The sequence below is a fragment of the Dipodomys merriami genome, unplaced genomic scaffold (assembly GCF_024711535.1).
Source record: "Dipodomys merriami isolate MVZ:Mamm:240054 unplaced genomic scaffold, mDipMer1.0.p SCAF_718, whole genome shotgun sequence".
NCBI classification, from domain to species: domain Eukaryota; kingdom Metazoa; phylum Chordata; class Mammalia; order Rodentia; family Heteromyidae; genus Dipodomys; species Dipodomys merriami.
In genome coordinates this window covers 494,476-513,967 of record NW_027206311.1, presented here as the reverse complement: position 1 = coordinate 513,967, position 19,492 = coordinate 494,476, and the positions used below count along the sequence as shown (strand labels likewise).

Below are 19,492 nucleotides of genomic sequence, written 5' to 3'. Positions count from 1 at the left end.
TGGCCAACACATGCTTCCTGGCAGCGCTTCCGCGGACCTTCGGGAAAGATGGCACTGTCCATTTGTGGGGCTGTCCCGTGCCAACCTGTGAGTATGGTAGAGCCGACATGCGGGCTGGGAACTGTGGGGACAGGAGCTGGTGTGAGGGTGGCTCTGGCAAAGGAAGTGGGGGCGAGGGCTTCACGGGGCTGAGCTAGCTGCTACCTGATGTTGCCACATACGTAGGGGTCCTTAGGGGCCCATATCACTGCACGCAAAGCTTTGCTGTTGCCGTGGTTGTGTTGTGGGTGGGTTGTGTGTTCTGTCCTTTGCGCCGGTGCCAGGGCTTCAACTCAGGACCTCGGTAGCTCCTGCTGGACTTGTGCTCTACCACTTGAGCCAAGCCACCAGTCTGGGCTTTGCTGGTTAATATAACACGGACCCTTTCAGCCTGAAATTTCCTGCTCGCGGGCTGCCGGCTTCCATCCACAATGCTCGAGTCTCAGCCTCCTGAGCAGCTAGGGTGACCGGTGGAGCGATGCCAGCACCTCGGTGAAGTGTTACCGCCATAGGGACACCAAACCTCCCCTTGGCTCTTCAGGCCTCTTCTCCCATGAGGTAGCTCCACCAGGCTGTAGAGGTAGTCTGCTGACCTGAAACTCACTCGACCGTCCACACAGCCCCGACCTACACAACACCCAGCCACGCTGACCTGAGCGTATTCATTTCCTACCTAGAGAGCATGATGCCCCCCCAAGCGCAGAGCAAACTCTACCACCCAGAAGGAAAGAACTATGAGGGGGAAGTGGGTCCATTTGGGGTGGACATGGGCCAGGAACGATACTGCGGTGTTACAGCAGGTGGGCAAATATCTCTGTCCCACACCCTCTGCACTCGAGTGTGGTGCTTTTCTGTGTTTGTTAGTTGTGGTGCTTTGCACGGGAGCTGCTTGATGTGTTTCTTGTCTCGCTATTGGCCGCTGGCCCAACACAGCCAGGGGACCAGCCTCCACTGAAGGGCACTTCCTCTCGGCTCCTGATTCCTTCTCCTGTGGGGAATGGGCTGAAAAGAATGGGCAGGACAAGCTCCCTTGCTTGCCCACAAGACGGGCCCCTGGCTACCTACCTGCGCTCTGGCTCCAGAGCCCAGCTTCCTTCAGTCCTTCCCCTGGCAGACACAAGCTGCACAGCTGGATATTTTTCCCCAAGTCAAGCCCTGATCCTCCAGGACCATTGACCCTTGCTCCAACCCCTCCCCCATCCCCACCACCTGCTCTGCATTGGGTGAAGCCTCCATGCCTCCAAACCCAGTAAGGCATCACTTCTAGGAGAGAGTGTCAGTCCTCTCTCTCTGTCTTTCTGTCTCTCTCTCCTTCACACACACACACACACACACACACACACACACACACACACACACACACACACACACCCCAGCCATGTCCATGAGGTCGCTACTAGAGATTGACCAGGCTGTAACTGTGAGGTTCTTAGGGGCGTGGCACATCTTGCTCTGTGTGGCTCCTTCTCTGAAGTCCCATGCACATCTAGCACCCGGGAATCCTCCACGTCACCCTTGGGACCCAGTGCAGACTGGGTACTGCCTTCATGCTCCTGGAAGATGGCAGCACCAAGCTCCATAGGGAACTTCACTCATTAGCTCAGCAGATTTTGCTGAGCCTCTTGCATGGGCCAGGTGTGGGTAGGTAAGTGCTGAGGACACATCCACATCGGTGAACCCAAATAGATTCTGCGATCGCTTCTAGGGAGCATACTCTCTCCTGAGAGGCACACACAAGACAGACAGAGACGGATGGACAGACAGACTGAAGGAAAGACGAAGGGGTGGATGGACAGAAGGACAGATGGTCAGACAGACAGATGCTAGCACCTAGAAACCACATAGCCTTGGGTTCAGTGAGGGTTTGCGCTGAGTGCCTCCTGTCTCCTTCCCCGGGAGGCATGGTGCACCCCAGCTGAATGCAAGCAGCCAGGTCCTGGGCGGTACCCTGGAGCACCAGCCAGTCACCAACAGCCAGAAAGCTGCTTCAGATGAGGCAAAACAAGCAGTTGTAAGCAATGTACCTCACTTCCATCTCTTGCCTGGGATCTGGGCACCTGGGCACATGGGTGTCCCAGAGGTCTTGGCACCTGCAGAGCTTCTGGGGGCCGCCTGATCCTAGGAGCCAAGGTAGCTAAGCCAGATGTTTAGGGCAAATGGAGCATGATGTTGTCCCTCGATGACAAGACGGTAAGTGAAATGGTCACCGGCCATGGGGACCGAGGGGGGTGGGAGGAGAGTTGGGGAGATCAGGAAAGAAGGCCGGGAATTTGGAGGGGACTCAGGGTCAGGTGTCAGTGGTAAGGCAAGGTGTCGGGTTTTGCAGCGTGCCAAGGCCAACAAGGCAAAAAGCAGTGTCACCCGTGGGATGAGCCCTCGGGATGCCTGCTGGGGACACAGCAGCCAAGGCCAAGTGCCGGCCAGAACAACAGGGAAACTTAGGCGTGTGGCATGAGCCTAGGGTTGCACCAGACGGCCGTACGGGCCTTCAGAAGGTTTCAGAAGGAGACACCGGGACATTCGGAACCCAACACAGCAGTGCTGCGATCTACAGTGGGCAAAGAAGTACCTCAAGTACTTCTTGAGGACACGGGGGAGACTCTGGCACCCCCTCCACCAGAGAGACACTGTCTCTAAAAGAAGGAAAACGAAACTCCTAAGGAAACAATGCACTGAGGGAACAATCAGATGGACCCATAGGCAGGCAGGCAGGCAGGCAGGCAGGCAGGCAGGTGGCGTGGAAGACAGATACAGAAAGACAGACAGACAGACAGACACAGACAGACAGACAGACAGACAGACAGACAGCAAGGTAGTGAGTCTGTATAACTGAGAGTAGCAACAGGTCAAGCAAGAGGAGTGGAGGAAGAGGTGTGTGAGGAAAACTGCAGGGACAAAAGACTGTTGTGTGAGTGTCCAAGCTGGTGGTGTGGACTTGTGTTTTTCATGAAGCAATGGTAAAGTCTCCGGCATGTGAAGAAAGTGAGTAGAAAGGGAGTAAATCATTGGGATGGTGTGTGTGTGTGTGTGTGTGTGTGTGTGTGTGTGTGTAGCATGAAGAGAAGTAGGCAGGCAGGCTGGCGGGGAGTGTGGCGGTGTGTGGAGCAGAGAGGAGAGGGTGTTTGTGTGCGTGGCGCGTGTTGTGTGTTGTGTGTTGTGTGTTTGTGTTTGTGTTTGTGGTGCAGGAGGTGGGAGAGGAGGGTAGGTAGCGGCAAAAGCAAGGGTTGGAAAGGGCAAGCGTGAGGTGAGGTGCGAAAAGGTGTAGCCCAGGCTGGTCTCGAACTCGTGATCCTCCTGCCTCATCCTCCTCGTTGATTACCGGCGTGCGCCACCACGGCCGGCGACTGCCGCCGCCGACAAACGCCTCCTTGAGCCTGCTGACGCGCACTCCGCCCGCCCGGCGCTTGCTCACCGCCCCGCCTGCGCCTCCCACTGCGCCTGCGCGCGCTCCAATCCCACCCTCACACCACTCTTGCCCCCTCCCCACCACCAACACACACTCACACCCTCCGCTGGCCGCGCCCACCCGACCCTCGCCGCCAGGAGGCGCCAGCCGCTCACCCGACACTCGCACGCCCGACCCAACACCCCTCCCACGCCCCAGCCGCCACCGCCGCCCCGCCCCGCCACGCACCCCCGCCACGCACCCCCGCCACGCCGCACCACCCCGCACACACGCACGCTCCCTCACGCCCGCCGCTCACACGCAAACCCACAGCCGCCTCCAGCCGCACCACCTCCAGCCGCACCACCCGCCCGCGGCCTTGCGGGCACTGCCGGCCTGGAGGCCGACGGCACAGTGGGCCGCCCACCTGGCTGCTCACTTTCTTCACATTCCGGAGACTTTACCATTGCTTCATGAAAAACACAAGTCCACACCACCAGCTTGGACACTCACACAACAAACAGTCTTTTGTCCCTGCAGTTTTCCTCACACACCTCTTCCTCCACTCCTCTTGCTTGACCTGTTGCTACTCCCAGTTATACATACTCACTACCTTGCTGTCTGTCTGTCTGTGTGTGTCTTTCTTCCATGCCACCTGCCTGCCTGCCTGCATGCCTGTCTATGGGTCCAGCTTATTGTTCCCTCAGTGCATTGTTTCCTTAGGAGTTTCGTTTTCCTTCTTTTAGAGACAGTGTCTCTCTGGTGGAGGGGGTGCCAGAGTCTCCCCGGTGTCCTCAAGAAGTACTTGAGGTACTTCCTTGCCCACTGTAGATCGCAGCACTGCTGTGTTCGGTTCCGAATGTCCCGGTGTCTCCTTCTGAAACCTTCTGAAGGCCTGTACGGCCGTCTGGTGCAACCCTAGGCTCATGCCACACGCCTAAGTTTCCCTGTTGTTCTGGCCGGCACTTGGCCTTGGCTGCTGTGTCCCCAGCAGGCATCCCGAGGGCTCATCCCACAGGTGACACTGCTTTATGCCTTGTTGGCCTTGGCACGCTGCAAAACCTGACACCTTGCCTTACCACTGACACCTGACCCTGAGTCCCCTCCAAATTCCCGGCCTCCTTTCCTGATCTCCCCAACTCTCCTCCCACCCCCCTCGGTCCCCATGGCCGGTGACCATTTCACTTACCGTCTTGTCATTGAGGGCAACATCATGCTCCATTTGCTCTAAATATCTGGCTTAGCTACCTTGGCTCCTAGGATCAGGCGGCCCCCAGAAGCTCTGCAGGTGCCAAGACCTCTGGGACACCCATGTGCCCAGGTGCCCAGATCCCAGGCAAGAGATGGAAGTGAGGTACATTGCTTACAACTGCTTGTTTTGCCTCATCTGAAGCAGCTTTCTGGCTGTTGGTGACTGGCTGGTGCTCCAGGGTACCGCCCAGGACCTGGCTGCTTGCATTCAGCTGGGGTGCACCATGCCTCCCGGGGAAGGAGACAGGAGGCACTCAGCGCAAACCCTCACTGAACCCAAGGCTATGTGGTTTCTAGGTGCTAGCATCTGTCTGTCTGACCATCTGTCCTTCTGTCCATCCATCCCTTCGTCTTTCTTTCAGTCTGTCTGTCCATCCGTCTCTGTCTGTCTTGTGTGTGCCTCTCAGGAGAGAGCATGCTCCCTAGAAGCGATCGCAGGGTCTATTTGGGTTCACCGATGTGGATGTGTCCTCAGCACTTACCTACCCACACCTGGCCCATGCAAGAGGCTCAGCAAAATCTGCTGAGCTAATGAGTGAAGTTCCCTATGGAGCTTGATGCTACCATCTTCCAGGAGCATGAAGTCAGTACCAGTCTGCACTGGGTCACAAGGGTGACGTGGAGGATTCTCGGGTGGTAGATGTGCATGGGACTTCAGAGAAGGAGCCACACAGAGCAAGATGTGCCACACCCCTAAGAACCTCACAGTTACAGCCTGGTCAATTTCTAGTAGCGACCTCATGGACATGGCTGGGGTGTGCATATGTGTGTGTGTGTGTGTATATATGTGCGTGCCGCGGACTGGCTCTGTCCGGATGACGGAAGACACCTAGTGGAGGAACTGCAATAGGTGGGGAGATGGCAAAAGACAACTCACCCACAAGAGGAGTGGATGCTGAGTGCGATTTAATGCAGAGGATAACAAACTTTTAAAGCAAAAGTCTCCATAAGAAAGGGCAAAAGGTTACACAATCTTGCTGCAGGGCTTGTTTCTTGGGTGGTCACCAGATGGTCGCCTGATAGGCACTTGTTTCCGGCTTATCTCTTAAGAAATAGAATGGGTTTCCATGTTTGTCACGGACTAACCATTACTTTTTTATAGAGGCCTTAACTGTCCCATAAGATCTTTCCTGTTCCTTCTTTAAGAGTAAGCACCAAGGAGGCCTAGATCTAACAAGTCTCTTAGTAAATGAAAGAGAGTACCAGGAAGTTCTTTCTCCTAAGTAGTTATCTCAGCAATTGCCATACATTCTTTCTGTTCTAGCCGCGCCTACAGCTTCTTGTAAATCTCTTACAAACAAGTCCTTCTGCTGAAGTGACATCGTGAAACTCCCAATACTTTCATATTTACTTATGACTTGTCTATTAGCCTCCATAAGAGTGGCTTTCAGGGTGTTAGGTTTTTAAAAGGGAGGTAGCCGAGTAAGAACAGCAGCAGCACTCACGTGGTATTCAGATAAGGGGTAGGTTATTCAGTAGACCTGCTTGGACCAGGCAAGGGTGGCACTCCACGTGGCTGGGAAAGGCCTGGGAATGAGAGAGAGCTGGGAAGAGAGGAAAGAGAGAGAAAAGAGCAGAGAGAGGGGTAAGAACAGTAGCACTCACGTGGTATTCAGCTAAGGGGTAGACCTGCTGGGACCAGGCAAGGTTGGCACTCCACATGGCTGGGAAAGTGAGAGAGCAAGAGAGCAAGAAAAGAGCTGCAAGAGCTAGAAATGAACAGAGAGAAAAAAGGGAGAGCCTGGGCCTGGGCTAGCCCTTATGTAGGGTATGGGTGGGGAAAGGTGTGGCCACATCAAATTCAGATGTGACCTCAGCGGATGCAGATGTGACCTCTTCCAGGTGTCCCAGTTGCCTAGGTAACGCAGGTACTGGGTGGAGACTTTGCTGCGAGGAGGGTGGAGTCTGTTGGCCATCCAGGAGCGGACCTTACACAAGGTAGCACTTAACTCTGGTGAGTTATTCATATTTTTAAGACACTCATCAGATTTTGGAGTCGTCAACACTGTTAAGAAAGAGCTTTGAATAAGGGAACGTTGAGCATGAGTAAGCACAATGAGCAGCAGAAACTGTAAAAGAGTAATAGGCACTCTTATACAGTGAGGAAAAGAAAAGCAAGAACAGAAACACATCTTTCCCAGGGGTTTGCCAGCCTTTCCAGGAGGTAGGCCTCTTTGAAGCCCCATTCTCTGAGGTAGACTTCGGTGAAGTCCCAATCTCAGAGATAGGTCTCTGTGAGCCCCATTCTCTGAGGTAGACTTTGGTGAAGTCCCATTCTCAGAGATAGGTCTCTGAAGCCCCATTCTCAGGTCTTAAAGCTGGTTTCCCATGCTAAGCAGACTCCACCGGAGTAGGCGTGGCATTTGCCCCATTTTTATTTTTTAGATGTGCCAGAGAAATTTCTTCTCGTATAGAGGAGATGGAGCGGAAGACTAGTTTGAAGAGGACTGGAAAGACAACAATTAGTGTTATGACTCCAAATGTAACCAAATAGTGCCACCAATCTAAAGGATTAAGACTTTTTAATCCTCTCAGTAAGTCTTCTGCCAAAGATTTTATCCCTGTGGTTTCTAAATGAGCTTGACTAAGGGCTGAGATGTCTTCCTGTAGCTGTCCTATATCATGAGTTAAGCTATTGTCCTTCCAGATTCCTTATAAATGCACTTTGGTAGCTTCCCAATCTAAGCTCTCATTATAAGTCAATGGGGTAACACAAATATATTTATATGACTGATGACATCTAGTTGTCATCTGGGTTTTAAGATTATTGACTTCAGTCCCTAACGTTAAGACTACTTCCTCCAAAGCCTCTAGTTTGCTTTCTAATTTTTGATCAATGATTTGCTGCTCTGTTAATGCCAGAGAAACATTCTTATTTAACTCATTAACAAAATGTGCCAAGTGCACTTGTTGTACTAACACAGTGGTGAATACAGCAAGTAGAGAGAGAATCTTCATCTTCTGCACCAGTTTTCTCTCCTGATATATTTTCATTTTCTTCCTGGCTCTTTTTTGGGCCCGAGAAAGGCCTGATGAGTCTGTCTGGGACCCAAATGGGGGATTCCGCATCCTGTGGGAAAACACAAGCATAGCCTCTCCCGGATGTTAACAGGATGTCTGGCCCACGCCAGGTTCCAGTGAGTAGATCCTTCCATTTTACTAAAGGAAAAGTTGTAGTTTTCTCCATGCCCCAATGTCTCATCATCGGGGTCATTCCTTGCTCATCAGCATTGAAATAATTGAGGACCAGTAAAGCATGGTTAAGAGTGTAATGGGGGGAGTATTGCTTCCCTCCTCCCTGTCTAATTCTTGTCAATTGATTTTTTAAGGTCTGATGAGCCCGTTCTATGATTGCTTGGCCTTGTGGATTATATGGAATCCCTGTTTTGTGCACGGTTTTCCATTGTGCACAAAATTCAGCAAAAGCTTTGGAGGTGTATGCTGGTCCATTGTCTGTTTTTATTTCCTTAGGAATTCCTAGGTCCACAAAGGCTTTAACCAAATGTTGAATAACATCTTTCACAGCCTCTCCAGAATGGGCTGTAGCAACCATGGCATGAGAATAAGTATCTATAGTGACATGGACAAAGGAGAGTTTCCCAAATTCTGTTACATGGGTAACATCCATTTGCCACAACACTCTAGGCTTTAAGCCTCTAGGATTAACTCCCATTTTTTGTGGATGAAAAACTTCTGGGCATGCCTCACATTCCCTGATAATTTGTCTTGCCTGTTCTTCGGACACTTGAAACATCTTTCTTAAGGCATTGGCATTTTGATGATGTAGTCTATGACTTTCCTGAGCTTCTTCTAAAGCTGACATTACATGACTTTCCTTAGTTAATAAGTCTGCAAACTTGTTCCCTTGAGACAAAGGTCCAGGGAGATTACTATGCCCCCTGATGTGTCCCACAAACACCTTTGTTGTTCTTTGTTGTAATAGCTGTTGTAATTTTACTAAGTATTCTTTTACTTTAGATTGACCAGTAACTAGGGCTGTTTCAATGGCAGCAAACAAGCAAACCACATAGCGGGAATCTGTGTAAAGGTTAAACTCCTCTGAATAATTTTGAAAGGCTAGCAGAACTGCAAAAGTTCTGCCTGTTGTGCAGATACAGTTGGGTCATAAGATATTAATGGTGGTCTTGTACTGCAATAAACCACAGACTTTCCGCTAGAACATCCATTTGTAAAAATAGTTAATGCCCCGCCCAAAGGCTCTGTAACCACAACCTTTGGAAATATCACAGAGGTTTCAGTATAAAAATGTAACAAAGGATGTTGGGGCATATGAAAGCTTATTTTACCTGTATAAGTTAATACAGCAATTTTCCAATCATCATCAAATTGTATCAAATGATCTAATTGTTTCTTATTCTCTTGGGGAGGGGCTGAGAGGTTGCCCCTCTGTACGTTTTTTGTTTCCTCTTGAAGAGGAGTTCCGTCTTTATGGAACTTAGATTTACATTCACGTTTTCGAAGGTTCCCTTTTTGACACGGAGGACATAAGCCTGGTGTTTTTCCTGATCCCTTCTGCTGCTTTTGAGCTTTACACTCCTTTTGAATGTGGCCTGGTTTGCCACAATTATGACATACTCTTTGTCCAGGATTAAATCCTGAGCCTCTGGTTACCTTTTTCACATATGTTTGAAAAGGCGTTTCTTTCATGGCAGCAGCATACGCAAGTCCCTGAATCATAGCAGGAGAAGCATCTATGCAAGCCTTAACATAGTCTTGTAGGCTTCCTGTTTTTCTTACTGGTCTGATTAACTCCTGACACACAGTATTAGCATTCTCCCATGCCAATTGTTTGAGAATGATTTGAGATCCCTCAGAAGGAGGGAACATTCTTGTAATAGCTTCCTCCAACCTAGCTATGAATTCCTCATATGGTTCCTCAGGCCGTTGCTTAATTCCTGATAGAACAGTGGTCTTTCCTTCCCCTGATGGTAACTTTTTCCAGGCCATAACAGCAAGCTTAGTGATGGTTTCTAAAATCTCCTTTGAGAATTTAAGTTGTTTTCTAATGTCTGCATAATCCTCTTGACCAGTTAACATGGAGACTGTAGGCTTAGGGCCTGAAGCAGTGAATAATCGCCGTGGCACCTCTCCTTTAACAAGGTCCTCATATTCTTTTCTCCATAATACGTATTGCCCCGGGGTTAGCACCGATTTTGCAGTTTGATACCAATCATAAGGAGTTAGCCAATCAGTTGCTATGGAGTCAAGGATTGTTAAAGTAAAAGGGGCAGAAGGACCCATAGTTTTTACAGCTGTTTGTAATTCTTTTAGCACTTTTAAGGATAATGGCTCCCACTGTGGTGTGCCATGGTCTAGGTCAGTATCAAGGAAAGTGAACGTAGTATCGCCGAGCTTTTTTGGCTCTAACATGGCTGCTCGAAAGCCTGTGGATGGAAGTGCAGGCGTTTTCACTTTTTCAGTATTATTGTCCCCGTCTCCATCCAAATCTATACATGGTTTTTCCTTATTATCTAAGTTTGTAGCTTCCATCGTTGTGCCATAGTTTGGGCACTGATTGGAACTCTTTAACTCAGAGGTTTCTTCGACTGCGGAACCTGCTTCCTCGGCTAAGCATTTTACTCAGTCTTCTCCTCCATAAGATCTCTTATCTGAGTCCATAGTGAATAGGCTGTCATAGGGACTGCTGCGTAGCCATGAGCTTGGTAGAACTCTTTTATCCCTTGTCCTACCTTTTTCCAGTCTTGTAGAGAAAGGCTTCCTTCCTCCAGGAACCAAGTATTAGTTTGTAACACAAAATCATAAAATTCTCTCACTGTTGCTGTGGAGGCTTGAATGCCTCGTACTTTTAGCATATGTTTTAAAATAGAGACAAACCTATCCTTATTCTTAGAAGATGAACTCCCCATGATTTACTCGTTATCTTTCCCAGCCGCAGCTGAGGGGCCTGCAGCACCCCAATGAGTCTCAGACTAACTATTCCAGGTGAAAAGAAAAGAGAAAGATACTTACCTCCCAAGGTTCCTTGACTGAAGAGACTCCTTCGTGCCCCCCGTTGGGCTCCACCTGCTGAGGACCGGCTCTATCCAGATGATGGAGGACACCTAGGGGAGGAACCTGGAATAGGTGGGGAGATGGCAAACAGACAACTCACACACAAGAGGAGTGGATGCTGAGTACGATTTAATGCAGAGGATAACAAACTTTTATAGCAAAAGTCTCCATAAGAAAGGGCAAAAGGTTACACAACCTTGCTGCAGGGCTTCATTCTTGGGTGGTCACCAGATGGTCGCCTGATAGGCACTTGTTTCCGGCTTATCTCTAAGAAATACAATGGGTTTCGATGTTTGTCTCCAACTAACCATTACTTTTTTATAGAGGCCTTAACTGTCCCATAAGATCTTTCCTGTTCCTTCTTTAAGAGTAAGCACCAAGGAGGCTAGATCTAACAAGTCTCTTAGTAATTGAAAGACAGTAACAGGAAGTTCTTTCTCCTAAGTAGTTATCTCAGCAATTGCCATACATTCTTTCTGTTCTAGCCGCACCTACAGCTTCTTGTAAATCTCTTACAAACAAGTCCTTCTGCTGAAGTGACGTCGTGAAACTCCCAATACTTTTATATTTACTTATGACTTTGAGAAACGTGAGATATATATAACCAGATAGACCTGTATTTGCCATTTTGTATTAGACCAGTATTTACCATTTTGTACTTTCTTAAACTTGCCTTTCTGCTTCTGTACACATGCTTGCTAAACCTTGAAGAGTACAGCTGCAATTCTACCCGCCCTTGAGCCCCTGACACTCCTGGATCTGGAGCTGAAATTAACGACCCTCTGGCAGGGAGTACCTGACAAAGTACCTGACACATACCAGACCACTTTCTCCGGGCCTAGGATCTGAGATAGTGGCTGCTTGACAACGACTTCACCCCCGGGTCAGGGTCAGAGATAGTGGCCATCTGGCAACCACTTCTCCTAAATTACCCTAGAAGTACTGTCTAATTAGTTAAGAGTACAATAGGTCGCTAAGCTGACCAATTATTTGCCCCAGAACTTTTCCCACTGTATACTGTGCCAATCATCAGCTAGAATTATGAATTAGATTTCCCGCGTGGTGTTGCCAATACATATTGAGGCCTTACCCCTACCAAAGTACATATAAAAAGAGCTGTAACCCTGTGCTGGGGGCCACTCTCTGCACTTGGACATCAGTGCACAGAGGGGTCCGTGCTCAAGCTCGTGAATAAACGACTCATTGCCCCTTGCATTGATCTTTAGTTTCTGGTGGTCTTTTTAGGTGCTTCAAGTCTCTGGGCATTACACGGGCCCATCTAGTGGGCAAGCAAGGAAACTTGTCCTGCCCATCATTTTCAGCCCATTCCCCAGAGGAGAAGGAATCAGGAGCCGAGAGGAAGTGCCCTTCAGTGGAGGCTGGTCCCCTGGCTGTGTTGGGCCAGCGGCCAATAGCGAGACAAGAAACACATCAAGCAGCTCCCGTGCAAAGCACCACAACTAACAAACACAGAAAAGCACCACACTCGAGTGCAGAGGGTGTGGGACAGAGATATTTGCCCACCTGCTGTAACACCGCAGTATCGTTCCTGGCCCATGTCCACCCCAAATGGACCCACTTCCCCCTCATAGTTCTTTCCTTCTGGGTGGTAGAGTTTGCTCTGCGCTTGGGGGGGCATCATGCTCTCTAGGTAGGAAATGAATACGCTCAGGTCAGCGTGGCTGGGTGTTGTGTAGGTCGGGGCTGTGTGGACGGTCGAGTGAGTTTCAGGTCAGCAGACTACCTCTACAGCCTGGTGGAGCTACCTCATGGGAGAAGAGGCCTGAAGAGCCAAGGGGAGGTTTGGTGTCCCTATGGCGGTAACACTTCACCGAGGTGCTGGCATCGCTCCACCGGTCACCCTAGCTGCTCAGGAGGCTGAGACTCGAGCATTGTGGATGGAAGCCGGCAGCCCGCGAGAAGGAAATTTCAGGCTGAAAGTGAAAGACCCCCGACTTCGGGTGTCCCCCATATCAGGACCTCCCTGCCCCAAGCACCAGTCAGACGACACCAGATGCAAAAGGCAAGAGGGTTTTATTTGGGCATGCCCAGGTTCCCAGGTGCACGTGACCTCGAGATCCGCAAGGTTCGGGTCAGTGGCTGGGAACCCCGAGCAGTCCCGGGGATGGTCCTTTTATGGGACCCCTCTGTCCGTTACAGGAGTGCCCGCGCTTTTTCAGCCAGTAAATTTAAAGTATTACAACCTGGTCTGCACGCAGGCAGCCAATCCTTTTAAAACAAATCATGTGTTTTGGCCAATCACTGTTCGAGGGGGTCCCTTGGTGTACATGCCCCGAGTTGTGAGTCTCCCGCCCTTGGTATGAGGAAGTGACCTTTGTCAGCGCCTGTCCTTCGCTCACACCAGGGGGCTGACTGCGGGGTGGGATTAGTTAGTAGGGTGTGGGCTTGTTGATTAACTGGTGAGGTTAGTTATCAAAGGGGGAGTGTGGGGTAATAGAAAAGCAAAGCATGTTACAGAAGCCAGAAATAGCTTGGTTAGATACAAAACTCTGTTCCCCTACAAAGAGGCTCAGGGCCTGGTTGGTTGGGGAGGGGGTCTTTCATTCCCCCATTTCTTTTGTTAGTGCCTCTAACCTTAGAGGCTGGTGTTGTCCTTTTTCATATTAACTACCAGTTTCCTGTTGCCTGAGGGCTTGATATTGTTGGGTCAAAACTAGGGCCTGTACTACCGATAGGCGGTCTTTTACAAGTTGTATCAAGCGGTTCACAATGTAAGGGCCTAAAGTAAGGATTAGCATTAGTAGTATAAGTGGTCCCATCAAGGAGGATAATAGGGTAGTGAACCACCGAGACTTGTTCCATAATCCTTCATACCAGCTCTGTTGGGACTCAAATTCCCGCTTTCTTTTATCTAGCCTCGAGTTTGTCTAGGGTCTCTCTCGATTATTACTCCTGTTTTGTTAGCGTAAAAACAACACTCTTCTTTTAAGGCTGCACATAGGCCCCCTTCCTTTAGAAAAAGCAAGTCTAACCCCCTTCGATTTTGGAGGACTACCTCAGCTAAGGGGCTTACGGAGTCTGTCAACGCCCGGACAGACTTTTTTAGGGTCTTTAAGTCTTTATTTACAGCCTGATGTAGGAGCATGTATTGATCTGCCTTCATCAGGGCTGTGGTTCCTGTGGCGATTCCGGCCATTATTCCTCCAAGGCCCAAAAGAACAGCTAGGGAGAGAGTTACAGGTTCTCTGTTGTCCCTGTATACAGGGTTCTCGAAATACTGGAGGACAAATTCATCGGGATGGTAGGTGATGGGGAGCCAAATTTGCACTAGTACACAATAATCCCTAGTTGGGTTAAAAACGGCTGTTGACACACACGGGGTAATTCCAGTGTTACAAGCCCAATTTTCCTTTGGCTTGCAGAACCTTTATCTTAGAACAGCCTTAAGGCACCACTGTGATGCAGAAGCTTGCTAGATTTTAAGGCTAAGAGTATTACCTCCATTGATAACACACTCAGGTTATTACCATACCAGAGCCAAACTAGGCTGTGACCATAGAGTGGATTTCCAGTCATTATGCACTGAAGTGCCTAAGACAAGCAAGCCAGTGATATCCTTGTCCCCAATATCCACTGTGGGAAGAGAGGGTTTCTGGATATCACCCAAAAGAATGTCCCACAAGATCTTAGATTTAGCAGCAGTCAACCAGGAAGCAGACTCAGGTGATGGAATCAAGCAGGAGTTCCTCCAAGTGACTGTCAGGCCGTCGTTGAACTTTACCCATTAAGGTATGCAGCAGCAGCAGCAACCGTAACAGCAGCAGCAGCAGCAGCAACAGCAGGATCTCTCAGTGGCTCCAAGGGACTGTCACACCTCATGCTCGGCTGTAAATTCCTACACAGACTGGTTAAGGATACATTGCATAGGCTTGGCAGGCTTTGATCCTGTTGGTTTTTAAGATCTTTTAAACAATAGTTGAGGACAATTTACCAAAATCACAACTTTTTACTAACCAGATATTTTAGTAAATAGACACAGAAGGCTTAGTCTTGTAACCATCTCTGACAAATGCAGTCTCCACACCTTGCACACCTACAAGAGTTAACACTATTTTTTATGCCCTTTTTTAAAATTATTTTATCTATTTTGCCTCATTTTTCCAAAACTGACTCTGGACCCTTGATCTTAAAATGGGGGTAGAAGGGCGAAGGTCCATCTTCTGTAACTTCTTCAAGCTGACTTTAGGGGCGTTGATCTTACCTAGCCAGGAGCCTATAACCTTAGCCTATTTTACAAAGAGGCCATCAGGGTTAGATGTCATTAAGAACAATATTTAACTTTTGACAACTGCACAGACCTTTTCTCCAGCTATAGCAGTGTAGCTTGTTTAGCACTCTGGTTTGTAAAAGCATCTTTCTGGATGACTTAGGAATGTGATCTCTAGTGACCCTAACACAATGCCTGAGTTACCTTTGCAGGCCTTTAGACTGATATCAATAGAAACACACTCTCAGGTTTACAAACTTTTTCCTGAGAAGATGAATTTCATGTAACTGGTGTCAGCTCAATATTACTGCCAATTAGAGCTTTTGGCACATAAAGGGGTTAAGATTTAAACTACCCCCCCATATTTTATAACATTAGCTTTTTTACTATCACAGAGGACTGGCAAGTTCCTGTCCCTTACAAGGTAGTCATGAACATTAGGCATGCTTCCAAACTATCTTCCTATGACCTCCCGGCTCTGATCAGTTTTGAAGGGCCACGCACAAATGACTCTAGGATCTGACATTTCTGCCATCCAAGCAGTGGCTTACTGCCTCTGGATGTTCCTCCATTGTTTTTGTCCCAGGAGTGTCTTCTCTACACTGGATAAATGCCTCATTGGCATTTTCCTTAGCTGGTTGCTGGACTTGAACTCGGGGCCTGAGCACTGTCCCTCAGCTCTACAGCTCAAGGCTAGCACTCTGCCACTTTGAGTCCCAGACTCAGGGCTTGAATGCTGTCCCTTAACTCTTCAGTCCAGGGCTAGTACTCTGCCACTGTGAGTCCCAAAGCATCTCTGCTTGCTCTTTCAGCACTCTGCTGGCTGAGTAGAGGTGACAGTCTCACAGGGACCTTTTTCTGCCCGGGCTGGCTTTGAACCAGTTTGCAGATCAATGAGTCTTATAAAAGGCCACTTTACTCCAATTGAAAGCAACAAGGTGGTCAACATAGAAGTAGCTTTTAAGCATGCTCTTACCTGAAACTTATTAAGAGTCAAAGTTACATTTGACAAACTGTAGGAATCCTCTGTGCTTTGCTCTGGACTTTGCTGGAAACTCGAAAAACCTATAAGAGCAAACTAGAATAGCAATTATTTTGGTAATCCTAATTTTTCCTTTGTGCACATTGAGGCCAATGTCAAGAACAATTTTACATTTAAACTTTATATCCAAAAATCCATTCCCTATTTTTTAAACCTCTTATTAATCACCTTTAATATTTTATACTTTAGTTATTATTTGCGTTTTGAAAAGATCCCTTGAAATCTTGAGGCCAAGTGTCACTCATTGGCTCTTGGCTTGTTTTAAAACAGACATACATTAAGATTTTTAAACTCAGATGACAATTTTTCCTTAATGAGAAAATAACAATCATCATAACTGAACCAAAAAGTTAGACTTAGCGTCTTTATGACTTTTAAAAACATCCTAATTGTAAACATTAAAAGCAAGTCACATTATACAAATAACTTTTTAACCCTCTTTTTAAGGCCTTCCTAATTTTAATGTTAACACATCCAAGGGGAAGTTTTAGCAATACTAATCAGATCATCACATCACTCATTTTAATCATGTTTTCAGTGGCTATCCACAGGGAAAAGAGACAGAACAACGATGGGCCACTTGGCCCCTCCTATGGAATAGGCAGGCACACACCCAATCCGACTCTTTAGGGTTAGATGAACTGCGTTTGTGCCAGCTTGCCTCACCATGGGTGGACTCCTCCCAGGGCCTGTCCCACCATGCATGACCAGCTGAACTGCACTTCTGCTTGTTCACCCCTCACCCCTAAAGATAGGTCTTCTGTTGGCTTCTAAGTTTTTCCCCCTGTCTCTTCTCTTGGTTCTTGAATGAAATACACAGTTTTAGACAGACAGAACAGGTAACATCTTTGACAGTGTTAAACTAACTTTTACATTTAAATTTCTATTATTTTTCCCCAAATTTTAGCCAAGGGAATTAAATGCCAAACTGCCAATGCATTTTGTTAAGCCAGATAACTTGATTACAGTATAAACAGACTTATGCATTTTAAAATACCAGATTTTCTAATTTGCAAGTTAAAGAATCTTTAAAAAGCCATTTAAAACAATGTGAAGATTCTTTAAAATTTTTGGTAATGTCCAAACCTCATAATCTTTTGAATTTTAAATTTAAACTCACCCAATTGTTACAGCATGCTGACAATTCTCATCTTTGAACACGTTTACAGACACACACAAAACACTCACACAGATCTTAAAGTGCGCAAAAATCAAAATCAGTTGTATGTACGCCTTCTAAAGTTTTTAAACAAAAATTTAAGACAGTATTTCTTTTAGAACTAGGTACCTTTGTTGGGCTTCATTTTCACAGAGCTTGCTTGTTAGCAAGGCTTTTGAATCTCTTCTGAGTTGGAGGAGGGCTGGGGGAGGGAGTCACCTAAAACAAAACTGGCCTGATTTATTTATTTATTTATTTATTTATTTATTTATTTATTTTACCCAATTTTAGACAAAACTAGCTGAAAAGTCCAAACCAGGCACACAGCCTTCTACGCCCTCGCCTGGCCTCCAGCAGCCTCCACTGGGAGAAGGTGCAGCCTGAGGCTTGAAGGGAACCAAACTAGCCCAGTAACCTTCCATGCCTCGCAGGGAGGGTGGGCATAGCAGGTCTGTGACCAAGCCCAGTTGGAGCTTTTATTCCCTCAGAGATGTTTAAATAAATAAATAACAAAAACACAGATACACACAAAAACCAAGGATCCACATTTAAAACTGGTACCAATTTTAAAACAGAACTAGACAAGAACCAAAGGCTGAGTTGGGGACTAATGGGCCCCAGTTTATCCCTACCGGAACTCTGTGCTGTTCTCACTCAGCAAGCTGAATCCAGAGTCTGCTGGGTGAGCCTGCCACACTCACCCAGAACTTTCCTACCCCAGAAAACATAAAACAAACACACTAAAGTTAACAAGACAAACAAGTGGTCACAAAGACAAAATCAGGTCTCAGTGAATGGGGCGACATCTCACCACTTACCAGGGGACTCAACACCCCCTCTACTCATTCCAGAGAAATTTTTCTCTTAGATTCCTGCAGACGTTGACCCAGGGGCCTTCCAAGGCAGAGGAGAATTCCCAGTCATCTTGGGGCAAGGGAAAGAAGTCCCTAGCGGCCATCCCCTCAGACTGACAGGTTCTCCCCCACGCTCAGACCCCCTAAGCCAAGGCCTGAGGCTGAGATCTAACTGGGGCCACTCGCAGGTGGTCAGTGGCAATTTCATAATTGACAAACAAGCAAGTTCCCAAAACCTGACAATCTCGGCTTAGGCTGTAACTTCCAGTGATCTATAGTCAGACTTAAGGGGGGTTGTTAGTTGCTGCCCCATCCCTTTAAGGGCAACAAAACAGACAACAGAGACAATTAACACTAAACAGAAACAGACAAAAGCAGACAGGCGCCAAACAGAAAAAGCAACTTCAGATGGGAGTGGCCGACCACGGCTAAACTCCCCGGGAAGGAGAGAGATTCCACGTTCCCTCCTTTCCCCGAGAAGGAGAGAGATTCCACGTTCCCTCCTTCCTCCAGGTCACCCTGGAGTAGGACTCCAGGGCGTGGCCAGGAAGAGAGAGATTACTTCTCCAGTGGTCTAGGGTTAAAGACAGAGGAGTAACAACAGCCTGACCCATGTTAAAAAGAACAAGAGTTAAACCAACACTGAACACAAAAAGAACCAAAAACGGACAGGTTAAGACAAACGCTGCGCGGCTCCGGTCACAAACCGAAAGCAGATTTTCAGACGGGGAAGCAAAATCCCCGGGAAGGAAAGAGATTCCACGTTCCCTCCTTTCCCCGGGAAGGAGAGAGATTCCACGTTCCCTCCTTCCTCCAGACATGAGCTCCGAAATATCGAGCCCCTCTAATCCCTGAGGCGTCCCCCAGGGTGGCGGGGGAGAAGTCCGAGCTCGTCAGCTCCTTCTCAAGCCGCCCAGATACAGAGCTATTACGCGTAATAGTACAGACGCTGCGCGGAGACAAACACCAGACAGACAGAGACAAAGACAAAGGCCGGCTTACATCCTGGTGGGTCCGAGCTGGAGTGGGTCAGGGGGCGATCCCGGACGAGCCCCCAAGATGAAAGACCCCCGACTTCGGGTGTCCCCCATATCAGGACCTCCCTGCCCCAAGCACCAGTCAGACGACACCAGATGCAAAAGGCAAGAGGGTTTTATTTGGGCATGCCCAGGTTCCCAGGTGCACGTGACCTCAAGATCCGCAAGGTTCGGGTCAGTGGCTGGGAACCCCGAGCAGTCCCGGGGATGGTCCTTTTATGGGACCCCTCTGTCCGTTACAGGAGTGCCCGCGCTTTTTCAGCCAGTAAATTTAAAGTATTACAACCTGGTCTGCACGCAGGCAGCCAATCCTTTTAAAACAAATCATGTGTTTTGGCCAATCACTGTTCGAGGGGGTCCCTTGGTGTACATGCCCCGAGTTGTGAGTCTCCCGCCCTTGGTATGAGGAAGTGACCTTTGTCAGCGCCTGTCCTTCGCTCACACCAGGGGGCTGACTGCGGGGT

The 19,492-nt window shown here is 48.3% G+C and overlaps 1 long non-coding RNA gene across 2 annotated transcripts; it reads right to left on the bottom strand.

Annotated features, from left to right (window-relative positions):
- Nucleotides 1–5,580: 5,580 nt before the first annotated feature.
- LOC138818139 (uncharacterized) lies at nucleotides 5,581–10,785 on the bottom strand. Of its 2 annotated transcripts, none has more exons than XR_011368987.1 (3): nucleotides 10,667–10,785; nucleotides 6,121–6,219; nucleotides 5,581–5,719 (listed from the first exon to the last, which is right to left on the bottom strand). It is a non-coding gene; the product is annotated as an uncharacterized lncRNA (long non-coding RNA). The 2 variants fall into 2 exon arrangements; XR_011368988.1 differs by lacking the exon at nucleotides 10,667–10,785 and adding an exon at nucleotides 6,281–6,378 and having other exon boundaries at nucleotides 6,121–6,202.
- Between the last annotated feature and the right edge of the window lie 8,707 nt (nucleotides 10,786–19,492).